We start from the raw sequence: 15083 nt of genomic DNA on the forward strand, positions 1-15083 counted from the left end.
CAACGAGGTCCTTTAGGCTCACATTTTATAAGGCAAAACTCATTGGTGGGTACACATTTTAGCTTGAACTAAGGAATCCTCTTCGACATATCCACTCTTTGGTTAACGAACAAGTCTCTCCTAACGTAATGACCACTTGTAGTTTATGAGAGGGATACTTAGTAAGGGTAATTTTGTAAGCGTACATCTGAATCGGTGTCAGATTACTTCCCTACATTATTTAGATACCTAGTAATTATAAAATAGGTATACTTAATACTAAAGTAATAGTGAATAATAAATCACATTAACACTAAAAAAACAATAATATTATTATGTATCACTTTGTTATATCAAAAATAATATCACCGATTATATTATTATGTACTACATAATATAATACATAATTTGAAAACACTTATAAGGAATATATAGATGAATACAAAAAATAGTTTTGAAAAAAATACGACACCCATCAGGATTCAAACATGCGCCCCCCTTGATTCGCGCACATGTGCTATGATCACTAAGCTATAAGTGTCTTATCTAATTGCGACGAAGTTAATAAATGATTGGCAATCGGCTTTTGTATATTAAATCAAACTATTGAATTACCCTAATTACTAACCGGTATCAGGATCACTCCAAATTTTTGTTATAACGTAAGAACGTTGCTAATAATTTAATAAACTATTGTTTTATTCAACGAATAGCTAATTAAATTAATAACGATTTTATATATATGTGGATTTTTAGTTATAAGTATTCCGTAATAATGCAGCAATCACAAAGTAAACAAAAGATAGTAGGTACGAAAGTATTGTTCAAAAAAATCGGTGCGTGTGTACTTATGCACCCGCGTTACACGTTATACTTCTTTGGCGTAACAAAACAAAAACAAAACTTGTGATAAACTAGATTCTTTCACTAGCTCTTAATTATCTTGTTAAATTACACACTTAAGAAAAAAATGCCCGCTTATTGGAACGCCGTTGATTTATTTCTATACACTTTAACTTATATTACTAAATTATATAATGGTTTATTGATGTTTTTATTTTTAAATTACCAACTGTCACTCTGACGTTTAATCGTTTGTTTACGTAAGGAATTGCAAAAGGCCGACAATAATAAATTTGCTGCCTAGGCAACAGAACAATTCTTAACTATAATATTATACTCTATAATTGCCCCGATTGTAGTATCATACTGTGGCGTAAAGGTAGTGCGTTCGGCTGATAACCGAACAATCGGCGGTTCGAATCCGATCGAGTGCGTTTTTTTTCGTGTGAAAACATAAATTATGTGTTACATGTCAAAACGCTAAAAATACACTCTGATCTGATTTCTCAAACGCGCCAAAAAAAGTATAACTTCAAAAATATAGGAATGCTTATCAGTACTTAATCAATTTTCCGTGAATTATCCAAGTACTCATCTCGAAAAACACAATACGGAACATCTTAGACCTATTAGATTGCCGATTGGAAGATCAACCATATCTACTGGATTTCGGCAAATTCACAACTAATAAACATCCGTGCTATAAATTATCTTTTTGTAATTTTGAATAAAAGTATTGACTATGGGTATCTCAATTACCTTAATACCTCGACGTTTTTTCAGTAACGTACCAGGTTATCAAGTCATGGTTATCGGGTTCGAATCCTGGCTGTGGTGAAATCACGGATTATTTTTCAATACGTGAATAGACCCAGAGCGTCCTTCTCTCGTAAAAAACAAAAAAATCTGATATTGAAATCTCCTATCCGCTTTTAATCTAATATTGTAATTTACTTGGTATGAAATTGTACAATTATTATTAATTACTTAATATAAGTTAGATGTTTTAAAAATAGTTAATAACCCATCCTCGAATCTGCGTACAACGTAGTGACTATATTAAGCCTGTCTTGCAGTAGATGGAGAGTAATCATTTTTCTTTACTTTTACTTAAGGCACGAAACGTTGCCCAGCCTTTTAAGTAGAAGCTCGAGATTGCTGTGTTCAAGTAATTTGCAAGCATTTTGTTAGGCCTGTTGTAAGTATGAACGATTGGTGTAGGCAGGCTATTTGCAAGCGCTCTGCCCAGACTTAATCAATCACTTCAATCCGTTCGTACGTGAAAGCGCGGGCCGAGAATAGGGGATGGGGTAGAGGGTGTATAATGAAAACTCTTCCACTACTATGAACGATTCTCTAAATATCGTTGACATTTCGAGTTAATCTTCAAAGCTACTCCATTTTATCGATTTTAAATCAGGCGTATATTTTCAAATATCGATATGTACAAAATTTTAAATGTGTTTTAAACTAGGTACGTTTTTGTATGTCACACAATATGCTTCATAATTCCCATCATCAAGAAACTGACTTTGAAAATTATATTATTACTAACCCGGATAAGTCCAGAGCATAATATACTGTTATCCGTTATGAAAAATAATAGCTGGAAAAATCATGTGGGTTAAAAAGTTCGAATCGTACAAACTATTTCGTAGTAATTTTGTATAGTATTACTACATCTGTATATTTAACTGAATCCGAGTTTGATAATTTGTTATGATAAGAATAATAAATGTTTGATTTTTTTTAAATATATAACATTATACTTTTAATACTTTTGATGATTTAAAAATAATAACTCATATTTTACAAATTATTGAAAACAGATTGACATTGATTAAATAAAATTGGTCACCGGTGAATTTATACTTGTCCAATTTTTACGACGTTTACCTACTATACTTAATAGGCGTCATTTAATTATTATTTTATTTTTGAAAAAATAACTTTACCAATGTAGACTATGTTTATTTTTGTTCACTCCGTTTCTTTGTCAAAATAACCATATCGGTTCATCTATAAATATCACAGTATTTTTTTTATTACATACGCGATTTTTATATTTAAAAAGTACTCACAAAAATTAATAAGCCTTGTTAAATTATTTATTTAATCAATTTTGAATGTCGCCACCAAATAAATAAAGTTGAATAATATTATTGAATTACAAAAGGGTTCCTGAATATTGTTAAAACTAGTTGAAAAGTAGTTAGGCTAAAGGGAAAATTCAATTATCAAATTTTGTACAAACAAAACTGCTACCAATACCGGGTACATATTTCAGTTCAAAGCAATAATACATATTTTTATTACAAGGGGCCAGTTTTCAATAGTAGAGTAAATTTTACTTCAGTTACAAAATTGTGGGTGCTGTTATAAAATCAATTAACTAAACTTTTTATAATTTTACTGTTGATATGGTTTTCTATTATGTGTTATTTCATTAACAATTCAATTCAAATTCTTTAACAAATTATAGAATCTAGATAGTAATAGAGCTCAAATCGTTATTTAGTTGCAAATTTTGGTAATATCCATCAACCAATACTGATACAATATTATTTTTGACAAATGGGAAATAATTAATAGATGCTATAAATATTTTATTGCAGTATATAAAAAGAAATTGTGTTTGGATATTTGAATTTTTAATTAATTATTAATACAGTTTTCTTTGTCAAAATAAATATTTTATTTACAGTTATTAGGACGTATAATTTGCCTTTTTTATTAGAAATAAAAGTTTATGGAAATAACTAACTTTTACAATAGTCTCCTCACCTAGGTACTGTTCATTTATTATAGGCACTATTCACAAAATGTATGGTATAATAATAACATACATATTCTCCTCGCAAAATTTTTGGTAAGTTTTAATTACTATTAAAGACAACTTTGCCTTTTATAAACAAGAGAATATTAAAATTTATTTTTATTAAAAATAAAATTCAGGCGGCTTAACGAGATTTTAAGTAGGTGGTTTTGCACAGCATTTTGTGGTGAATTTTTCCCGTCTTTTTCTCATGAGAAACTAGAATTTTTGTTACAGTAGCGTACTTTTATTGTCATAAATCTGCAAAGAAGTAATATATAATTAAAATCTAAACATTTACATAATATTTCACAAGCTTTCATTATTCATAGTATGTAGTTCTTAACTACTTGGATGTATCTAATGCTTTAGAATTGAAATTAAAGATATACTTACATTTTTTTTCAGAAATTGTAAAAATTTCAAATGCATGTAAGAATAATACAATATTTTAAAATTTCTTACTCAATCTACATAATATTAATATATAATTTGAGAAATCGTTGCTATCACTTATTAAACTTTATGAAAAAAGCATCTACTATATATTATTTTATATAAATAGGACGTACTACATTTTTGATTAAGATTTTGTTAACTTTGGAAAAGGTGCTGAAAAATTTTACATCAGTATTCGCTAGAGGTGGTGGATACTATTGGCTACACTTCACCTCATCGTTGTTTGTCGCCTGTGACTGTCACTAGATGTATGCCCAAATCAATTAACTTTTCGGAACTTTCATCACACTGTCATCAGTTTGTCTCTTGCATAACATATCGAATACGCAAAGTATTTCATTTTCATTGGCTCACAAAATTTGTGAAACATACATGAAAATGGATACGTCAGTTATTGAAGAAGTTTTAATATAAAAAAATAAACTTTAATGATATTTGAATTATTGATGAAAAGCTAACATGCTCTCATACAATAATATTTAAACAGTGAATTTTATCCGCCACCAAACGATCGAATAAATAAAGTTTAATTAATTAATAAAGAAATTTACGTGTATAAACTTTAAAAAAAAAGTTTGTCTTTTAATACGACTGCACTTTAACTTCATGCCAGAGAATTAACATCAGCCCGCAGAGGATGCATTTTAATATTGCTAGAGTGCGCAAAATGCTTTAAAAAATGCCTTCACACAATTTTATTTAAAAAGTTCAAAAAAAAAAATCCTTCCTCGCTACATATTAAAATATAACTAATTTTACAAAGTGCATTTTACAGACGTGAAATCATTTTTAATCAGCGTTTTTAACTTTAAAATTTAAAAAGGTAAATGTCATAGTTTATTCGTGAAAAATATTTTACATTAACATAACTTTATTACGATATAATATTATAATTTTATGTATACATTGCTGTAATCATCGTAGTAATTAAATACATAATATATATAATATTTTTTATCCATTTCAATGCCTAGATAATTATTTATTTCAGGCTCTATCCACTAAGAAGCTTTTAATATTATCCGGTTTTCAGAAGGGGCTACATTTTGTGTGTATCTTGTATCATTATCCAGGTCTAGACACGAAAAAATGGTACCGTTAATAAACAGTTGTCTAAATGATTAACTAAATATAAATCAATAAATCTTTATTATAATAATATAATACTTAGTGATGTTAATTGGACACACGTGTCGGGAGTTTCTTGCATAAGTTATCATGGAATATAGAGAAAGAAGGTTATCGATACATTTCAATTTAAACCTATGTATTTTAAGCCACATAAGCTGAAGATCTGATCGATCTATGCAATTTCAAAATTATTCGTGAGCCATGTTCCAAAGTTTATAAAAACTTGGTTTCAACTTCTTCTGGTGATTTTACAGTAAAAAGTGACATGGATGGCGACGGTTAAATTCAATGACAGAATAAAGAATTACCTAATTCTTAAACACTTTATGTATAGGTACACATATTTCTCATTGACTCATTTTGTATTTATGTGAAAAGTCAGAAGGATGTAAGAGTGCCATTTATTTGATTCTTTAATTTTATTCCATAATATTATAAAACTTTATTTTTAGCTATTGTTAACTCCATATAGATTATTTTATATCTAATAAAATGTCAATAAGTACAATTATATTGTCGAATTTTTATCTGTGAAACTTAAAAATAAATTGTTTCCTCTATTATCTCAAAACTGTGTTTTTGTAGATATATCATTCTGATACTAAATTCCGAGTTGGACCCCTAAATAGTATTTTTAAAAGTGGCTACACATTGTACCCTGCAGCGACCAGTGTTTACACATGCACGAAAAATATAGATCATCAGTAAAAAGAGATCCAAACAGAAATAGTAGCACTATATGGCATATTAATAAATGACCATAAAACAAACCATCCCAGATGACGCGATATAACATAGTTGTTACCAAATGGTTTTATATCGTTTGGCCATTAGATATCCCCTAGATAGATGTAGGCATACAGAGGCACTCGAGAGGTACTGAATGACCGCATAGTCTACTCGATTTAATTAAGTTAGATGGAAATACGTAGCAGCAAATGTCAAAAGCTCGAGAAGAGTGAAAGGAACTGTAAGAGCGCTGCATGGTCATGATAATACAATAGTTATTTAATTTATTATATTGTACTGTATATGTTTTAAAAATGTTTTAGATAAATACAAGGAAATTGTTATCAAGCTAACGCAGTTTAAAAATAAAAACGTAACTTGTTAAATACCCTTATTGATTTATAGTGTTTTATTACATTATTATTTAATTGTATTATTGTTTAGATAATCAATCAATTATTCAAAAAACTATGTCTGTTAATAACTAATACTAACATTATATCGAGATATTATGATATACTATGATCACCAGCCTTTGATAAATGCTGGTAGCAAAAGAAAAACAATAATTCTTGTAACAGTTTCATAAAAAGCTTTTGTGATAAAATCTCTCAATCTATTACTTTTTATTTCCCTGAAATTTGCTGTCTGTAAACACTAAATTTATATTAATGTATATAGCTATGAAGCAGACATGTGTATACTTATATGATTTTGTATTATATTTCGAAATATAAAGTAGTTAAATAATAAAACGCGAAATATGAATCGCTAAAGAGGCGCATTTCCACAGCATGGCGTTCACATTTATATAAACACTTAACGTATAAAGTTGAGTGATGTTTATATAATATTATATAAAGGAAACTGCTTATTTGATTAAATAGTTTATGTAGCTATATAACTTCGAAAAATGGCTCAATACATCAGTCAATTAGTGAAATATTGCCCGTTAAAAGAGGCTTAAATTGATTATATTATGATATCCTAAATCTTAGAGCTTTTTTGTGAACAATAAACTCTATGTCTATACAAATACCGTGGTAACTTGAAAAAAGTGCTCAATAAATTCGTAAATCGGTGCAATAAAGAATTAAATTATTTTTCTTAAAGAAACACTTGTGATTATAGCTATCGACCAAATAAACCGTCGTAAAATAAAATTTCACCAAATAAATGCTACCTATCTAATTTAATATCATTATAAATTATACTATAAATTTAATATCCTACATGAAAATACTATTATAAAAAATAATCAGCAAAAAATCCTGTATTGAAATATAAGTATTGAAAAAGTTTAGTAATATTTTAAATCAAGATATTTTTTTTCTTTTCTTTCGTTTTCTTTTACTGAATTAGAAAAAATAATATATACTTATACACGCCTCCATGAAAATGATAGTCAAAATACTTAAGTAGATATCTATTATGTCGGTGTACATAGTGTTATGTTGAAAGGAATGTGATTTTAAAAATAATGCTAATACTATTGTAATAATGCCATCACCGACATCTCAAATAGAGCGTAACGTCTCCTAAAGATAGTTAAGTATAGGTCAAGCTTTATTAGCTGCAAAAACGATCGATATTGATCATAAAAATACGATCATATTATAATATCAGTATGTCCAAAAAGAGAGAATATTTTACCACAGTATGTACAAAGCTATGTATATAATGTTAGTTCTTTTGATCAACAACGAAGAGCATAGTGATACATACTTATGTTTTATTTCGTAGTGAGAAAATAAGTGAGTAAAGGCAGGCACATTTTGCATTAAAAAATACGCTGATTAATATCCGTCTCGTTTCACGGATTGGTGCCCTTCGTTGGGGTCGGTCGTATTCCGCGCCGTTCTGTCAAAAGCATTCTCATGGCTATTTCCGGGAGATCCTTGAGTTCGCACTCCGCACGGCAGAGGGTAGCACAGCCTAAAGCCTCCAGTTTCCAGCACTATACAGCCTTCCTTCGCTGCCTACTCTACTACAACACAGGAAAGGAAATAAATTTGCGAGCTGGAAAGTCTGGCAGCCGCACTCTTCAACGTACATGGCTATATCAACAGTGCTATTAAAGTGAATTTTGAATTCACCCTGTTATGAAATTTTTAACATTTGCCATTAGTGGCTTGTCTATAATATTATGTCTGCGTGTTTATGTCATAATAACAAATTAATCAAAACTAAATTACCATAATAGTTAATAAAGTTAATAAGAGTAAATTATGTATCCATAGTCTAAGAGTAAATGTTATATTAGCAAACGGAGGATGGATGTTGACACTTTGCTCAAACCATTGATTTATGTACACATTGCATAAACAACATACATTTTTTCTCAGCTGTCGAATTACGTTAGTCACCCAGTTATGAAGAGAAGGACTTTATACTAACAAGGCCACATCACGGGTATAATAAAAAAATACATAATTATTGCTATATATATAAAATTTTTATTAAAATTTCCGTTGTTTATATTGAATGTATCTAGACCTGAAGATATCTAAAAGACGATAAAAAAACCCATCTTTGACACACTTACTTTAAATACTTTTCTAATAATATAAAAGTAGACACATAGTGAATTCAATAGAGCAATCTATCAATTATATGTCGAGAAACTTTATTCAAATACAAAACACATGATATATTATAATGATTAGTATCGATCAAGACTGATTGCGATACTATTGAAGGTAGTTGATTAAACGTAACTGGTTTTCAATGAACATTTGATACTGTTATATTTTGTTGCATCACATTTTAATGAACATGCTTATATTTTTTTTTCTTTTGACCATGTCCGATCCTAATAGGATCATATGGGCCTTCACAGAGTGGAGGTTTGTATTAACAGATTTTATTTTTACGAGAAATGGATGTCAGCCACAACTTATGCTCAACCTATTAGGACCATACTCTGACTCATGCACAAATTGTAAAACAATATGTGAACTTGCCAGACCCAGGATTCGAACCTGGGACCCTCGACACTATAAACCGGTGCTTAATCCACGCGGCCATCGTGGGTGTATATCTGGAATATAAAGGCAGGATTTTAATTCAGTAATGATCTCTTTATATAAAGATTTAAAATAATGTCAATTTGTATGTATCGATTTCCACCAAGTATCCTTATATACCAGCTGTAAAAAAAGCTGTCAAACTGTGCACCGCAATCAGTTAAAAAATGATACGTGTAGAAAATCTTAATATTTATACTATACGATAATGCATAATTACAATGGTAGATACCATTGCTACACCAGTTTGTGATCTTCAATGTTTTGTCTTACGATATTATCTAAAAATCTTTCAATAAAATTTTATGGAGAGGTTTACATGGGTTTAAGAACAGAAATAAATGTGGGTTGCTACAGCGATATTCCGTAGAAGGTAGTGGGTTGCTAGACTGCGATTAATTAAATAAGGAATGCGAATAATATGTTGAGGTATATATTTGTTACTAAATATAATCCGGCATAACATTTTAAGTTATCTTTCGGGTGACACTATGACTTTGAAAAAAAAAATTACCTAACGTTAATTGGTTTTATTTTATTTTTGCTCCACATAATCGTTTTTAGCATGGAACATGCTTTACCCGTGAACACCCAGGCGTAATTATTACGAAAACATCACCCAGGCGACAACGATCACGAAAATAAGTAATAAGTCACGAAAGTAGCGCGGGCTGCGGTTGGCATCAGAGTTCAGTTGGTCGCGAACGGCGCATTGGTAATGTAGTCTATTCCGCGCCCCGCAATCTCAATTCCTTCGACAAAATTGGTTCTAAAAATTATATACTTAACTTATTTCAGCTATCATAAACGCATGTCCATTACTAATAACGATTATGTGGAGCAAAAATAAAATAAAACCAATTAACGTTAGGTAATTTCTTTATTCATAGTTAGGCACCAACATTACTGGGTACCTATATGCATTCATAAATTTTAATTTTCAGAAAAGTAAAATTGTTTGAATCCTTTGAATTCGGTTACTTTGACAAATAAATTTTCTTTCGAATTTGGACATCCAGCATTCAGAGATTCAGTAGGCAAAGCATGTTCCATGTTTATTATTTTATTTTTATATGATTTAAGAAACTGCCCCACTAATTCGTATTTTTTGGGCTCCGCTAGAGAATATTTAGGCACAGTCGGCGTTGCGAGACGAACATTTTAAAAACTAATGCTTTATTCAATAAAACTTCTGACCTTAAAATAAAAAAAATATTCTATTTACAAGTTTAAGTCAAAACAACATTACAGAGAGTTAGGAACTTGACAGGAGACCAATTTGAAAAATGATTTTTTTAGTTTTACTAGCAAAAAATTATCGTAACTTCGTCATGAAATAACTCTTGCTGGCGTACTTATGGAGAGTTGAAGATAATATCTTATCTAAATATTCCTACTCCATAAATAAATCGTTTTTGATAAAATTTTACTAACGTCAATTTGGCTTAGTAATTTCGGTATCAAGTGTGAAAATAATGCAGGTTTTCTTGAACATCTTTGATTGTTTTAGTTAATATAGAATAAGGCAGTTATATCTTTTAATCTAGTAAATTGGTGAATACGAATATTAAATAAAATAATTGGTAAATCTCTCAAAAATCATTTATTTTAAGTAAATGTAAAATGTAGCCTATCTTTAATGTAATCAAAATACTCAAAACTAACTTTAATAAGTACGAAATTGTTTTGAGAGAATAATTGAAAGAGACCAGTAAAGTTGACTATTGATTTACCAGAAGTAAATGGGAATATTCTATTCTAAAGACAATCGATTTTCGGGTTAACCAAAAAATGACACTTTTTAATAGGGCTACCACAAATACAAACTTGAATTCGTATGCTCAAAAAAAATATTTTTTCAACACTTATACCTGTTGCGAATTTAATCATATATAATATTATATATATTAAATATCACCATGATTAATTTACCTATATATTAAATCAGATTTTAATAGTATATTGAGTTTGTGGTTAGGGAGTTTAAAAAATATGTTTCAGAAATGAGTGTTTAAAAACGCGGTGCGTGCGACCACATTATAATTGGTTACATTTAAATTGTATGTAAAACTTTTCACTGTGGCACAATTCGCCGTGAGCTTTTTTTATCGGAAAGAGATGACTGTATATTATACGGTCTCAAATTTTATTAGATTTAATATGAACATTTCATCGGCTTTTTTCAAAATTTGTTTGCTGCTGGCTTCCTTTAAAGTGTAAACTGACAAGAACCGTGATTTATTTAGATATGAATTTTATGTCAGTACTATACGACCAAAAGAGGTTGGACTGTCTTTAGTATATGGCTATATATTTTCGATAAAATACTTAACGGTGAATTATGATACGGCGAACTGCATACGTACAAGTTTCTGGACACGATTATTATTATAAAAACGCAGTGTATCTATCAATAATTGGTATAGCTACACTGTTATAATTACTAAATTTATAGAAACTTAGGAGTTAATTTTCCTAATATATAAATTAATGAAGTGATGAAATTTAATTAAAAGCAACTTTGGAAACTTCAAGTTTTCAATTAATACACCTATTTGTAATTGAATCCACCGTAGCGTGGGTATCTATTCTGCTTCACATTAACCATCCAGAATTCCTCTACCTAACTTTACTTTATATGAGTTTGAGCGACATCTCAGTATATTGTCAGTAACTGCCTACTTCAGAAGCATAATGTATTGATCAAATAACCTGCCAGGAACTTACGGTGGGTAAATAAACAAATTTGTAAATGTTATATTATGGTAGATATACCATGTAATACGACTATTTATTATGCCAACATAGCAAGATTTCGATAACGACTGTACAGTCACTGCTTTATAAATCCTACGATTGTATGGCAAAATCTCGGACAAATTTCGGAGGAGTGAAAATTTTTCACTCGGGTTAAATTAGAATTCCCTCTTGCAGGAGAGGGAGAAGTACCAACCCTTCGCTCGCCTCTTCCCTCCGACGTCAAATTCAATTTATGATTTTTCGTTTTTCATCTCATTCGCTTTATTTTGATTTAAAGACAGAGATTGCTTACATTTCAAATTTGCGAAAATCTTTTACAATATTATTATATTGCGAACTGCTGACAGAGAGAGCTTTTCAATAAATTCTTTTTAAATTTATAAAATTTCTCTGAAAATTTATTTAAAATAATCACCATTAAACCTTCGTATTCGTTTCTGATAATGTGAATATAAAAAGTTAATTCAACTTTTAAGTATGTAAGCTGTGTGTAGACTAAAAGGAAAAAAAAATGACAATCATATTAAATAGTATTTATTATGATAATCATTATTTATTTTTCCATTAATTGTGTTTATACATTTTTGTTCTAACAACAGTTTCATTTTTATTTAGTTAAGCGAGCCAAACCTACTTACGCTTTTTATGACATTGTCAACTTGTGTGTGTACAGTCTTTAAAAGCGAATTTCATAACGAAGATTATTTTTAAATGTGACAATTTCGACAATTCATCTGTCTTGATACTGATTTCTCTGTGATCAACGACAGACAGTCTTTAGGGTGGATATCACGGATATGTCATTGATATGGCTAGATCAATATACAACTCAATTTGGAATATATGGTGCTCATAAACTTCAGTGAGTCATTAAACTCGAACCACGAATACTCAGAATCATAATATTATAAGTTTTACTAAAAAAAATTGTGTGGTTGATATCGGTAAGCAAAGGTATGACTTTATCAGAAGATTCGATATTATGCTATAAGCCGCATCTGAGCCTCAGCCTTTTTTCATCAATCTTACTCGGCCTCATGTAAAACCGCTAAAAACCATATATAATATAGTACATATGACAAAGTCACAGATGATTATATTTGAACACTCCTTATCGCGAAGTTCATATTGTATTCTACCCAGTTATACTGACGGAATTTCTATTAGATATGCTTACAAACCGAAGCTTAAGTTTAGAAGGGATTTTTATTTAGCTACAAATTTTTCCCGACTTGTATACGGCGTAAATGGAAACTCTGCCATTCTTTATGGTGTTGGGTTGTGTGTCTCTGGTAATTTTCTTAAGAATCGAGGGCATCCGTTGTCTGTTCTCCCAATATGCAGAAATAATCTGCCATTAGTAATTGTAAATTGGGAGGGCAATAACCAACCTAGTTCACTTCGTGCTTCTATGTACTTTTATTTTTCTTATTTTATTACTTATTTACTTATTCATTAACCTGTATTTTTATTTGAAAAATTGTTAACACTTATTTTATGTCATGTCATGAACGCTTTGAATTTTTAATTCGTAATGTTCAATGTAAAATAAATAAATTTGAAATTTGAATAAAAGATAGACAAAGTAGTTGATTTTTAAGTTTAACCTGAAGATTTTATTATCGATAGCATTAATAACTCTTGTTATCGACATGTCTCGTAATTTATCGATAATCCAATGATCCACTCTAGTCACTGGATACTTATATAATATTTTTGAAACGAATTAATATGTCAAAATATTTTTGATAGGGTATTATAATATGAGTAGTTCTACTAAAAAAAACTTGAATAATCCTAGAAAATAGTTTAGCAAAGTTGTACTAGTGTAAGTCCTCAGAAAATAACAATATATGAAAAATATAACAATACCACTCATAAAATTTACTAGGTGTTTATCATTGTTATTTTTCTATCTATACAAATTGAAAACTACAGATTTTTAAGTACAATACAATAACGGAATGAATTGAAAACACTTCTTAAAGTAGAGAATAATGGAAGCTTGAATAGGAACTGGCACTTAAAAATCCCTTTGCAAAATCCCCGGCGGAATTTTTCTCAATGGTTTTTATACAAGGCATTTCAAATTTGAATGAAAGGTAAGTCCCTGTATGTCTACTATATAAAAATATATTATATACGGTGCAAACGGGATTTTTTAAACCACCGTGTTTTAAATAATTCTCATTGTTATACAATTTTGTTTAAATTATTTTATTTAGTTATATATATATTATAATATATTTGTTATAATTAAACCATTTATCTACTACTAGTACTACTACTACCAAAGATAGCTTAACGATACTCCTAATATAATATTTTATTAATAAAATATTATTCTTTTTAATGTTTTCAGATACTTATTTATTAATTTACATAGTTAAAATTGTAAATTATCAAAAAAATGTCTCAAATTGCAAGCTTCGTATTTTTCCTCTAGGTGCCTCTGGTAGGTAAAGACATCGCCTTAATGAAGGCCTTGTGTATCGTTGAATGGGATGGAAGAAATTTGTGCGGAAGACTGTCGGACGTCCAAAACACCTGGGTCGCAATATACCTAATATTACTTTCTTTAATGATGTTAACTATTAATTTAAATTATGTGGAATAAGTGTTTTTGTCGCGCAGACTACTACATTTCAAGGTGGTCATAATCATTAGCTTTAAGGGAGCGATTGAGAGGAAGATTAATATTTTATTTTAATTAATATTTTAGGAAATTATAACATAGATGAATAAAAAACACAATTATTGCTTTTCCTTTAACTTTCCGCGTTATTTTGGTCGTGTACAACTGTGAACGACAAACGCGCTTCAGAGTGGAGCTGGAAATAATTCAGGAACAACATAGTTGTCAATCAAGTGTATTCGGATTTTCACGTTTTCTAGTTCTGCTACCCACAATGTACTTCTGTGAAGAAAAATCAGAAAGTATTCTCTCTCACACCACATTGGCCTACTGCGTAATTCAGTCGTCTTTGTATAAATATGAGAGTCGTGTTTAACCCTAGGTTGATCCATTGTATGCCGTTTTTGCAACCATATTTGATCCAGTGCCAAGATGCAATAGGTTAAGTGAACGGCTAACAAATATTCCTATTAAAAATTTATTAATACAACCTCAATTCGTGGGTATATTGAACAAGGCAAATTACTCATTTTTTAAATTAACTTTCGTGGAACTCAGATAAGATTATTTGACGAAGAAAAATGGAAATACATAATAGCAAATATAATATGTCATTTATATTATCTACATTAAATTTACTTCGTATGTTATTTTTTGTTACGTCGTACTTATAAGCTCTCGCTGGTACCACTATAATTTAAAATAT

The sequence above is a fragment of the Rhyacophila brunnea genome, unplaced genomic scaffold, assembly GCF_057557595.1.
Source record: "Rhyacophila brunnea isolate RB1 unplaced genomic scaffold, BYU_Rbru_1.0 scaffold_1, whole genome shotgun sequence".
In the NCBI taxonomy this organism is placed as follows: Eukaryota; Metazoa; Arthropoda; class Insecta; order Trichoptera; family Rhyacophilidae; genus Rhyacophila; species Rhyacophila brunnea.